This window comes from Cupressus sempervirens, chromosome 3, assembly GCF_028749045.1.
Source record: "Cupressus sempervirens isolate cs-2001-9-10 chromosome 3, ASM2874904v1, whole genome shotgun sequence".
NCBI lineage: Eukaryota > Viridiplantae > Streptophyta > Pinopsida > Cupressales > Cupressaceae > Cupressus > Cupressus sempervirens.
In genome coordinates this window covers 1,100,182,994-1,100,196,102 of record NC_143120.1, presented here as the reverse complement: position 1 = coordinate 1,100,196,102, position 13,109 = coordinate 1,100,182,994, and the positions used below count along the sequence as shown (strand labels likewise).

Below are 13,109 nucleotides of genomic sequence, written 5' to 3'. Positions count from 1 at the left end.
GAGTTTAACTCGTCATAATTTGGCATGGTCGTAAACAAATAAAGCCACCTCGGTTCCAGCCTATTTCCGCACAAACCAATGAAAAGTCCTCAATTTGAACAAATAACCTAGCATTTCTCGATATTTATCACAAAAATATACACATGTATTTGATAAAGTACATAAGAATTCTTAATTCCCATCAGTCGTTGCTTTAATACATGTATTTGGTAGTTAATTTAGCAGTAAACATTGAAAAAAAATTGCGAACCTTATATTGAGGCACCTCAGTTTCATGTTGCAGGTAAAGATACTAAATTTACGGCAGAATATAGATGTAGCGTTTGTTTCAGAAAAACCTTAGATGACCTATAAACATTATATATAAATATTTACAAACATGAGTGAACCAACATAAGTGAAAGGAAAAAATGAAATAAAGAAAATAGTCGTATGTGGAACTTACAGAGCTTGTAAATTGTTGTATCCTGATTTGTTTTCTGTCTTATAAAGTGAGTTCGGATTGAACACGGTAATCATCAAACGTGATCAAACAACTGAAGAAGAAAGGACCAGATATCAGATAAGATTAGGGTTACATATCGATCTGCACTAGTTTATCTTGTTTGCAGTGCATTGGAGTTGAATAGCGAGAGCCGGAAGCCGAAAGAAGGGCAGTACTTCGTTTTTCCGTGCGACCTAAAAGGAGAGAAATAGCAAAATGGCAAGATGTATTGATGATTAGAGCTAATAATGAAATTAATTTAAATATATTGGAAGGTTAGTCTTTTTAAAAGAAGACTGTCCGATGTGGTAAATTACTTTCTTATGCCTTTCTTTTCTGAGCACCTTGTGAGGCCAAGATTCCCTTTGCTAGGAAATTTAAAAGAGGATCAGAAAGCACATGAAATTGCCACTAACATGTGCTCTTACTAGTAAGCTTAAGAATGTTTGTAATGGAAGTTTGCTTTCTTAGACAAATGACTTACACGGTAACAGTTACCTTTAATTTGAAATAATTTACACATTTATAAATGTAAAAATAATGATTAGTTTAGTTGTATATAGGTAAAATATAGGTAAAATAATGATTAGTTTAGTCGTATATAGATTTCAAGTTGTCATTGTTGTTATTACTAGTACTCGTATCAATCAGGTATAATGTTTACATCGATATAAACATATGACGATGGGTATTTGTCAAGTATCATTTTTTTTATTTGTAAGTATTGCCCAAAAATAAATAGCAAATTGATATAACTATATAATTATATTATACCACACTCATTGCAAGTAAATACCAGTATCATTTAGAATTAATTTCTCATATGTTTTGCCAATAGTAGCATGTTGTGATGGTTAAGTTGTTGAGTCGTTACCCTTGTCATTAAGGTTCAAAACTAATGGGGATGAGGTCCCCCATTTGTGGCCTCACTGGTTTAGCTCCAGGTCAAAGCGTTTACCCCTCTTTGTGTGTGCGTGTGTGTGTGTGTGTGTGTGTGTGTGTGTGTGCCATATGTTTTGGCTAAATTGCCTTGTTTGTTTCAGCTTTGGTTGTTTGTGCATGTCTCTTAAATGTGTGTCGAGGTATGTTAAATTGTGTTGTTGTCTTCAAAGAATTGTTATAAGACTTCCTTATATTTTTTAAGTGGACTGCAAAACATAATAGGGAATGTTCGAATTAAACATAAATGAATTGGTTTCAAATGACAAGAAGTATTAGTAAAATAGGAAATAAAACCAAAGTAATGTGCATATACATCTTAGGTAAAATTGTGCAAATTGTGAAGCATAGTATTCTTAGCGCAACTATAGCATCCAATTTGTAAAGTAGAACTTGGTCAAATTATCCTTGACTTAAACCATCTATGAAGCAATATAAATGGTGTGAGTAAGGAGACGTGATAAATGCATAAGTGTGGGGGCACTTTTCCCTCTTTCTCTATGAAAAGAAATGAGCAGCTCCTTGCTAGATATCAAAGAATATATGCTTACTCAAATGTGACATTGGGTATAAGATATTGTAATAAAATAATAAGTGATCTATTGACCTTACTGAATAATTATGAAACATCCACTAGTACTGTTAGAAATGCAATGAAAAGCAAGTGACTAAGAGGGGGGATGAATCAAGAATCAATTAAACTTTATTCACTTCAGTGTTACTTCTTTAGATTATCTAGTCCACTTCCATTCATGAACATAAAGCAATAAAGAAATCAATATCATAACACTTTGACACAAGATATGGCAACCCACAAACCCTCCTAATAGAAGGTAAAACTGGGGTGGGGATGACACCCACAATGCTTCACTATTACACTAATAAAGTTGGCCTGTTAGGGCTTACAATTGATCACTTTTGGTGATCTACTTTGTTAGGAGTATGAAGGACTGTTAGGTCCACCTTGTGAAAGGAGTTTACAATACAATGAAGTATATGTTATGTTAAGAGATTTAGTAAAGGACTGTTAGGTCCACCTGGTTATAAGATTTATCTGATGCACCTGTTAGGATGAATCAGTCAGTTGATCTTTGATTCGCAACTCTATTTGTTGTTGTAGATCCTTTGAATAATATGATCACCTGACTGTGATGGATGAGTTTCTGATCTAACCTTTATACTTCCTTGTAGCCTAATTACTTAAACTGCTTCATATTCGCTTCTTGTCTTCAAAATAATCATGTATTCTCCATTTTGTATTTTAGACAAATGAATTTTCCTTCCTTATATATCCCTCAATCAATATCTTCAAATCAAGTCGGCTCCCACAATAAATATCTTCAAAATAATCAATTTATATCTTTGAGTCAGCCCAAATACTAATGCTCGGGCAATATTGTGCACTTGATCTTTTGTTGATGCTCGAGCAATACAATGAACTTGGGTGACATTATTGCTTGATTAACACTATGACACTTGGGTGATATAGGAGCCTGGTTCACGTAGTGGACTTGGTTAACACTGTGAACTCGATTCATACATAAAATTTGCTTTCCACTAATGATACAGACTAACTTGGCTTATACTGTGAGCCCGATTAACACAGTTGCCTTCATCTGCCTAGGCTACACTAAAATTTTCTCTCTAATGGAAAGCTCAATTGCAATATTAACTCACCTTCCTGGATAGCTTAAGTGGTTTGTCACTAATTGACAATATGTCTTACCACAGGGTCAACAAGTACAACTTTGAGTTGTTGAAATGTTGAATTAGGATCATGTGGATATATAATTGAATTTCATTGGTGGAAATATAATTATTTTATAATACTAAGAAGAACATAATTGTACATGTATTTCATAATGAAAGTGTGATTCTACGAAATTGTTGCATACCTCAATTGTTTAGAGGGCGATTTGATGTAATCGAGCTTCTTCTTCTTTCCTCATAATTATGTATGGATTGATTTCCACTTTAGAGTACCTTTTAAGGGAGATAATTGATTGAATGTGAAGATATGTTAGTGATCTTACTATGGATACTGTGAATTTGAGCTTGCTTTTATGTTTTACCAATGTCAACTATTTCTTTGTGTAGTGTAAGCCCTTGGGATTTGTGAATGCTTAAACCCACACCATTGTTAGGATTATTTTTCTTTGTGCACCAAGCTCAAAGGAATTATTAGTACTACTATTGGATCATTTTTATCCATGGTTGACCATTGTAATTATCAATTCTTATTGTAATGTATTGTGGAAGTTGCAGGGTTTAGAACTGTGGCTTTAACTAATCTTAGTTATTCCACCCAATGCTCCATCTACAAGGCCTACTTGTATGCATATATTTTTTGTAAGCATGATACATTGTCCTTTGCATAGTAGGATTTCTTTTCAAGTTGTTCATAAGCACCTACATATTCCATGTTGTTTGTAGTGTTTATTGCTATATTTATTACAACTTGAAAATTTAATAGTTTCAATATTTTTTTATTGTGTGGTTTGACAAGATCATTCATAGTAGATAGGTGTATTGATTTGTTAAATTCATCATTTCCATTTGATGTAATCTTTCAGTCTGTAGGTGTAAGTAAGAGCTCCCAGTCTTCTTTTGTTGGCCTTGTATTTTGTATGTTCTGCAGAAGTTGACAAAATTGTGCTTTCTTTGAATCAGCACCTTGTTGGAAAAATATTCTATCTAATGAGACGATTGTCTTGAATTTTGAAATGTCCCTTTTCTGATTTTTCATGATATTTCCAACCTCTAATCAGATCTTTAAAATCAAACAGCTAATATACCAAAGATCCACCAAATTCCTCAAGAAACCCCAAATCGGGTATGTTGAAAATAGTGCTAAAAGCTTCACAACTTCACAAATTATTAATGAATCTGAAAATGGAAATTTTTACAGAACTTTCAGCAGCATAACAGCCTACAAATTGACATTTCCAGATCCGTATAGCCTTTACATAACAGCTCAAAAATGTAGGACCAAAACTATGCTCATCGAGCTCCCGAAATAGCACAAAATATGCCCGGAAACACCACAAGAACACTAATAATCTATCTCAGAAGTTTAATCACATCCCAATATATATATTCAGCTCTATTTTAATAGCTTAAAGTATAAAATACAGCAGCAACCAAAACTGATATGAAATACTCAACCGGAAACACCAAACTCTTACAAAAATACACCCGGAAACTCACAAATCTGCACTGTTCAGCACAAAGGCAAACTCTGTATGAGCATGCACATGGAATGGCTTCAAACTCCCGTCCTTATCCTTCTTGGAAACCTGCAAACTCCCGTTCTTGGGTCTCCCTGGAAACCTGCAAACTCCCGTTCTTGGGTCTCCTTCTCCACAGGTTTGGCAGCCTCTGAAGAATAACAAAGAATGAGCAAAAATCAAGTTCTGGAATCCCCCCCAAAATGCCTCCAAACCTCTTTAAAAAGGGCATAACTGTAACTCACGTCCAAGAGAGGTTAATGAAACATATTTTAATAATAATTATCATTTATTAGTCCAACGGTTTCCAAAGATTAACTCCCTTTTTCCGAAACTTCACTTTCTTGGGCCTGCCTGTCTTAGCAAAGATTATTATTATTTTTTTTTATTTGAAAAGGGGACATGACAAATTTCCCTCACAATGTTCTTGTAGTAGAATGTGATGTGTATAGAGGGTTGTCCATCATGAGGAGTAGTTGAGGGTGAGGTCACCAATTAGGATGATGGAAAGGCTACCAAAGCAAAGGTGTTGATTTTGTGGAAATGCTTGTTATAATCTACTATATATTTTTAGTAGTATCTTTGGGACAAGGAAGCTTAATTCATTAGTAAGAATGAATCTTATCTCTATTAAGTCCTCTTGGAATGTAGTTAATGTTTTCCCTTTTAGTGGTTGTATCTATTTAATAGGTATCTTGAGCACCGTATGTATAGTAGATCCATGTATGTTGAATACAACAACACTTGTAGGAATCACTACCAATAGTTATCCTTTATGTTGTTGACCATTATTATTTAGTGCATTTCTCATGCACTCAATCATGTATGATTTTCATGTACTAGTTGTTCCTTGAATGATCGTGTAAAGAGGTTTTCTAGGTGGACATATGTTATGTTTCATAATTATTGTGAGTGCAGGTTATTGATTTGTTGACAATGGATATCTTGGTATACAATAATTTGATAGGACGTTATCACATTATGGAATTATTTTATTTTAATTTATGAATTGTGTTGCAATTTGATGTAGATGTTAGGGAATGATACTTCGATCATTAATTGTTGTTATCAAAGTCACATATGTCAAGCATGTCAATTTCATCAAGGGTAATATTATGTGATGTACCTATTTGTAACAACATATGTCATTTATTCATCTGCATTGTTTCTTCCTCCTCATATTATTCTTTGTAAGCTTGCTTTCAGCACCTGAGTTTTGAAATTTTAAAACAAAATCCATGAAAAATATTTCCAAACTTCTCATACTTTGCAGTAATTTTGTTAACAATGTTTTTGTAAAATGATTCCTTGTAAAAGGATGATGCAACAAGGAGTTGTTGAGCTTGAATCTTGAACCTCAAAGTTCATGTTCAAACTTCAAGTTCATTGGTTCAAAAGTGCAGGTGCAAAGTGCAAGTCAAGTTCAAAGTTCATGTTCGAAGTTCGAGTTCAACAGTTAAAGCTCATAGGATCAAAAGGGCAGTTTAAGATTCTTAAAGTGCAAAGTTCAAAGGAACCATTCAAAGGATTTGATTCAAGATTCAAAAGGATCTACCTTGGCTCTTTCACTTGAATGTTAGCTATTTGGGGTATTATGTCATGTTCTATTGGTAAATATAAACTTGGCAGTGTGTCGATAGAATGCATATATGCTAGAAGTATCATTCATGGTTTCATCAGTTTTGCTCACTACTCTGAAATACTTCATAGATGCATCACATCAATATTTTTCAGCCCATCTAAAGTGCATGTTAAATAAAAAAATCACAATAATCATAAATCAAATCTAGTATATTGCAAAATAGAGAAGTTGGATAATTCAAAGTGAAATGTTTAGGGTATTGTTGATATTGTTATTGGCTTGGGTGTCTTTGTTGTTGTAAACCAAAAGCCTGTTATCCCATATATGGTAATTGAGAATACTAATATTCTTATAATTTGGATTCCCTCATGGTACCAAGAGCAACTCAACATGGTGATCCAGGTGTGGATATTTGTAGGTATATTGTTTATAGTTTCTAATGCAACTTGTAAAAATGATGTTTCAGGAATTAGAAAAAATGGTCTTAGTATGGGGACCATAAGTAATTATTCCACTGTTGGATTTTGCTCCAATTTTTATATGTTGTTATGAGGCAAGTTGCACACAATCTCACTGGAGTGATTGCTATAATATGATTAGGTTTAAAAGTTATTAATATATGAGTGTAGGTCTATCCATAAATTTAAGAGGAAAAGATTAAATATGAAAGTTCATTTTGTAAAGAGTATTGAAATCAAGACCCATAAAGCTATTTAAATTTATCAATTACCACCAAAACTATTTTTATGCTACATTTACGATACTATAGTATAATAATTGCTAATAAGCTTATGTTGAAAAGACACGAAGTAAAATGTGATCAAGAAAAAAAATATTGAGGAAGGCAATTTAGGGTTTTTTCAAGAATCAGTTATGTGGGTAACTAACATGTTACAAGAATTGGAAAGTGTTAAAGTTGTATCAGAGCAATAGTAACGGGGTTCTTCTTTTCAGCAGTCCTGAGACTATAGGGAAGATATATTTTAAGTGCTGATTATAATAGGGAAAGGGGAGTTCTACTTTATTTTCTATACTATGTTTGTAATTGCAAGGCCAGGTTATCATATGGTTTTCCATTATGTGCTCATAATAGAGATAGGTTATGTTTATCAAATCTCAAGGTCTGAAGATGTAATTCTTGGATCGTTGTTGATTGTATGGTCACTTCATATTTTGAATCTAGTCTTGTGGTTATTTATAGTTACAAAATCAAAAATAAATTTTCTCCATTTCTTTGTGATGTTAAAAAGATTGAATGGTCGTGTGGTTATTTTCTATCCTTTCTCTATTTATTTTATTCTTAAATCTCGTAATCACATTCATTCCATGTTGATGGGTGGATGTTAGTAACCTTCATGTCTTTAGGTTAAAGACATAATCAATTTATCTAATTCATTGAATATCTTTTCATGAGCGAGTTGTACATCTCAATTCAATGGAGAGCTATCAATCAACGATAACTCATCCAACTTTTAGTAGCTTTTTTAATTCTTCCATTTGGGCATTTTGAGTCATATTTTGCAATTCTTTTCAAAGGACAAATCTATTCACTATCATTCTTCTTCTTCTTCTAATTTTGGTTCATGCTCGAGCATGCAATTGACATGCCAAACATGATATCTGTTTGCATTCATGTTAGGTTATTTTGTAATGATTCCTTTGCTTATCAAGCCAATGTCATTTTGCATAATATAGAAATGGTTGTGTAAGAGAAGCTCGCTCTAATAGAATATTTTAAAATGGTTTGATTTGACATGTGGAATATTATTTTAATTTGGGTTTAAATTGATAATGACTTTCACCTTTCTTTCATTCCACTTGTCATTTCTACGGTTTGCAGAATAAGTGTATGATCATGCATATTCAAGAAGTGGTAGTATCTCAAGCTCTAGAGGTCATTGATTGTACACCTAAAAGTATGTAGATTATATTTGAATTGTGCATGATGTGCTTGTTATCCACTTAAACATTTTTTATCCAACATTCAAGGATGTTAATGGATAATTACACATGGTAATAGGCAATTTTGAGGCATGTGGCATGTTTATTGTGCCCTTATGTTATGTTCAGCTATAAATTTTGTCCTAAATTTTAGGTATGTCATAACAGTTTAGCTGTTAGGCTGTTGAGTTAAAGATATTTGTTTTAACATATCAGTACATGTCTCAGATGATCTTTCTAACTTTGATGCATATTTAGCAATGTATTTCACAACAAGCTCCCATGAGATGAGTGGTTAGAAATCAATGGTTGCTCTCCAAATTGTTGACATTTATCAATTGTGAATGCTAAGTCTATCATCATTTCTGGTAGGATCATTTTTTTTTGTCATCTTTATCACATAATAGAGTGAATATAGTTTTTCTTTTCATGGAGCTTTGTAGTGACACTCTAGTTTTGCACCCTTTTTTCTTAATCATGTGCCTTGTTTGCATTTTGTATGTCTTTGAACCCAATTAATCAATTCTTCATAGTCATGAGAAGGCTCTTTTGATAATATCTCATGTGTTTCAAGCACGTATGGATCATCTAGAGGACTATGGAAGAGTGTGTTATTTCTTCATAAAGCTTCACGAGGGTTCCAAGTGCTAACATACTTGTCAAAAAAGAGTCATGCTCTTTCATGTTCTGCAACATTGTTTTAATCGAGTTTATTCATATCTGGTGCATTTTTTATCTAGATAACTCAATGGACATGTGCATATCCTCTATGTTGACATTTAGATCTATGCTAATAGTTTTTTGTACCGAAAAAAAAAATTCAAAGACTTCCTCACGAAACATTGTAAAATGATGATACATGTATAATGTCATTGTATGAGGGTTATTGATTATGTTGTCCATGCATTGTTTATGATGGGGACACAACCCAACAACCAGAATAGACACAATAGAAAAGGGGAAATTATATTAACTGAGAAAATAAGCTGGTACAAACAGTGCAGAGAAAATAAACTCAAAACATGCCCTGCGGGCTTACAATAGCATAAATCTGGAGAATATTTCTCCTTTTAGCACCTCCTCTCAAGCTCCAATCCGAACTGCCTTTTACAATGCCAGAAATCTCCTTAAATAGACCTCGGAGGGTTAAGGACTAGGAGTACATTCTAGAAAGTGCTAGTAGGCATCCACCGACAAAATAGAAGGTTCCGGAAGCTGCGTTAGAAGTCGGTGCAATTCTAGAAGAATCCAGAAACGGTAGCCGAACTTCCGGGAGGCATAACTTTTGAACCGTAGCTCCGATTGACGAACCGTTTACATTTTCGGAAAGCTCTCGAAGCGCTCTATAGCCCTATGGACAAGCTTCGCTTGTCCCCCATTTTTCGACCCTTTTCAAGGTCATTTAATGCCCCAAACCTGACTTTGAAGCATTCTTAGGGGGTCTCCAAAACCCGAAAAATTGCAATAACTTTCAAACCGTGGGGCCTTTTGACCTGATTCTTTTTCTGGAATGCTCTAAATCTCGATTACATTCATCTGGCCAAGTCACACCTTCTAGGTCACCAAAATGATGGTCAAATTGCATGCTCCTATTTTTTCGGGATTTTTAAATGCACTGATAGTTGAACTATGAGAGTTGGAACCTTTATTTGAGCCAAATGGGTATCCAAAAATGCAAAGACATAAAATAGAAACTAAGTCTAAGTACATTTTTTGGGTGACACAGGATTGCCCTTATACCTCTGGATGCTCCTGCATCAGACACCCAGGGTAGATTGAAAAGTGACCCTGTCACTTTATGGATGGTAGAGGAAATCCCAAATGGGAAACCTCAGCTGCTGAAATCCAAGTTGAGTCTTCGATCGGTCGTCCTTTCCATTTGACCAAATACTCTTCATACTGCCTGTTTCTGGTACTCCTACCCACACGATGATCTAGAATGTCTTCTATCTCCTCCTTCTTAGAAGCAGGAATTGGACATGGCTCTAAAACCAGCTCCTCATCAGTACCATCATCATGATACTCTGTCAAATCTGCAATGTTGAAAATGGGAGAAATGTGAATACCATCTGGCAGCTCCACCTCATATGCATTTCCTGAGTTATGTTTCTTCAAAATTTTGCAGGGGCCAAATTTCTTCATTTTCAGCTTGTTGTAAGTACCAACTGGAAATCTTTCTTTTCGTAAGTGCACCATGACTAGATCCCCTACTTGGAATTCCTTATGTCTTCTCCTTGTATCAGCCCTAGCTTTATACTCTTGATTCATCTTGATAATGTGTGCTTGAACCTCCTCATGTAGACGCTTGATGTGTTCAGCAAATTCCTCAGCTTCAGCACTTGTTCTCTCCCCTTGTTCTATCTTCCTCAATTCTGGTGCAGTCCTTGGGCTATTTCCATATACAATTTGGAATGGTGATTTTCCAGTACTCCTATTTACAGAGTTATTATAAGCAAACTCTGCCTGTGGTAGAATCAAATCCCATCCCTTGGGCTTATCTCCAACTAAACATCTCAGCAAATTGCCCAGACTTCTATTTACCACCTCTGTTTGGCCATCAGTCTGTGGGTGATGCGTGGAACTAAATTTCAAGTCTGTTCTTAACTTCTTCCACAATGTCCTCCAGAAATACCCCACAAATTTAGTATCTCGGTCAGAAACTATACTTCTTGGAAGACCATGTAGTCTTACCACCTCTTTGAAAAACAAGTCTGCAATATGGACAGCATCATGAGTTTTGTGGCATGGAATGAAATGTGCCATTTTGGAGAACCTATCAACCACCACGAATACTGAGTCATTACCCCTTTGGGTCCTTGGCAATCCAAGAACAAAATCCATACTTATGTCCTCCCATGGCCTTGATGGAACAGGCAATGGCTGATAGAGGCCAGTATTTTGACTAAACCCCTTGGCCACTTGACAAACCTGGCAACTCTGTACAAACTTCTTCACATCCTGTGTAATTTGAGGCCAAAAATAATGTTCTCTAAGAATGGCAATGGTCTTATCCCGACCAAAATGTCCTGCCATCCCTCCACTGTGTTTCTCCTTAATCAGATTTTCCCTCATGGAACTCCTTGGAATGCACAATTGACTGCCTTTGAACAACATGCCATCCTGAATCAAATAGTCTAACCACTTGGTTCTATCTACAGCCACAGGTTCTTTACAAGCTTTCCATGCTTCAACAAAATCAGGATCCTCGGGGTACAAATTCTTGAGTTCATCAAACCCAACTACTTCAACCTGCATTGTTGTAAGCAACAACTGTCTCCTACTTAATGCATCTGCAACCTTGTTAGATTTTCCACTTCTATGCTTCAACACAAATGTATAACTCTGCAAGAATTCTACCCACTTCATATGCCTCTGATTCAATTTACCTTGGCTATTTAGGTACTGTAACGCCCGATGATCAGCATACAAAACAAATTCCTTTGGCAATAAATAATGCCTCCATTTCTTTAAGGCTTGAACTATTGCATAGAACTCTTGATCGTAAACAGAATACTTCTTCTTTGCATCATTCAATTTTTCACTAAAATATGCAATAGGCTTACCTTCTTGGCTTAATACAGCCCCAATAGCGCTACCACTAGCATCACAATCCACCTGGAATACTTTTCTGAAATCTGGAAGTGCCAACACAGGCTGTTCAGTCACCTTCTTCTTTAGCAATTCAAAACTTCTCGCAGCTGCTGAAGTCCATTTGAACTCTTTTCTATCCCCTCTTATTGTATTAGTTAGAGGTGCACATATGCCACTGAAATTCTTAATAAACTTTCGGTAAAAACTAACCAGACCATGAAATGATCTTACCTCAGTAGCAGACCTTGGAGTAGGCCATTCCAAGATAGCTTTAACCTTCTCTGGATCCATTTTGAGTCCTTCAGGTGATATAACAAATCCCAAATAGACTAACTCCCTTTTTGCAAAGACACACTTCTTTAGATTAATTAATAGTTTCTCTTCCCTTAGCCTTTCAAAGACACTACGAATATGCAGCAAATGTTCTTCCAAAGTCTTGCTGAAAATTAAAATATCATCCAAATAGACAATAACAAATTTTCCCAAGAATTTCTTAAGTACCTCATTCATGAGCCGCATGAAGGTGCTTGGGGCGTTCGTCAATCCAAAGGGCATGACTAACCACTCATAAAGACCCTCCTTTGTCTTGAAGGTTGTTTTCCACTCATCTCCTTCTCGTATCCGTATCTGATGATAGCCACTCTTCTGATCTATCTTTGTGAAGTACTGAGCTCCACTCAAGCAGTCCATAAGATCATCCATCCTTGGTAAAGGAAATCGGTACTTGATGGTTATCCTATTTATAGCTCGAGAATCTGTACACATCCTCCACTCTCCATCCTTCTTTGGTGCAAGTACTGCAGGTACTGCACATGGACTCAGGCTCTCTCGAATCAAGCCCTTCCTCAACAGCTCCTGAACCTGTCTATTTAGCTCCTCTGTTTCAGTAGGAGTCATCCTGTGAGCAGCCTTGTTAGGCAAACTAGCTCCTGGAATCAGATCTATCTGATGACTGATTTGCCTTACTGGTGGCAATCCATCTGGAACATTATCAGAGATAATATCTCCAAATTCTCCTAGTAAGTCTGAAACTTCCAATGGTATTTCACTACTACCTTCTTTATCTTTCCTAGGAATCAAAGCATAGCACATACGCTGATGTTTCATGCCATCTAAAAACTTCCTTCCATCAACAAGACAAATCCTAGCACTGCTACATACCTTTTCACCTTCCTTTTTCATGGGCTTCAATTTGTGGCGAACTCCATCTTTTGTCAGAGAGTATGTGTTTGCATGTCCATCATGTATTGCGTGTCTATCAAACTGCCATGGTCTACCCAACAATAGATGGCAAACATCCATCGAAATAACATCACAGAGAACTTCATCATGGTAACTCCCAATT

At 35.5% G+C, this 13,109-nt stretch overlaps 1 protein-coding gene across 4 annotated transcripts in view; it reads right to left on the bottom strand.

Annotated features, from left to right (window-relative positions):
• Positions 1-714, bottom strand: part of LOC149570617 (ARM repeat superfamily protein) — a 201,296-nt gene extending 200,582 nt beyond the window's left edge. For 2 of the 4 annotated variants that reach the window (XM_089823188.1, XM_089823190.1), the window contains exons 1-2: positions 446-662; positions 251-348 (exon numbers count right to left, since the gene is read on the bottom strand). The gene's annotated coding sequence lies outside the window, so the exon portion shown is untranslated. Of the gene's footprint in view, positions 1-250; positions 349-445 lie in introns of all 4 variants that reach the window. The other 2 variants (XM_089823187.1, XM_089823189.1) reach the window with 1 other exon arrangement.
• Positions 715-13,109: the final 12,395 nt, after the last annotated feature.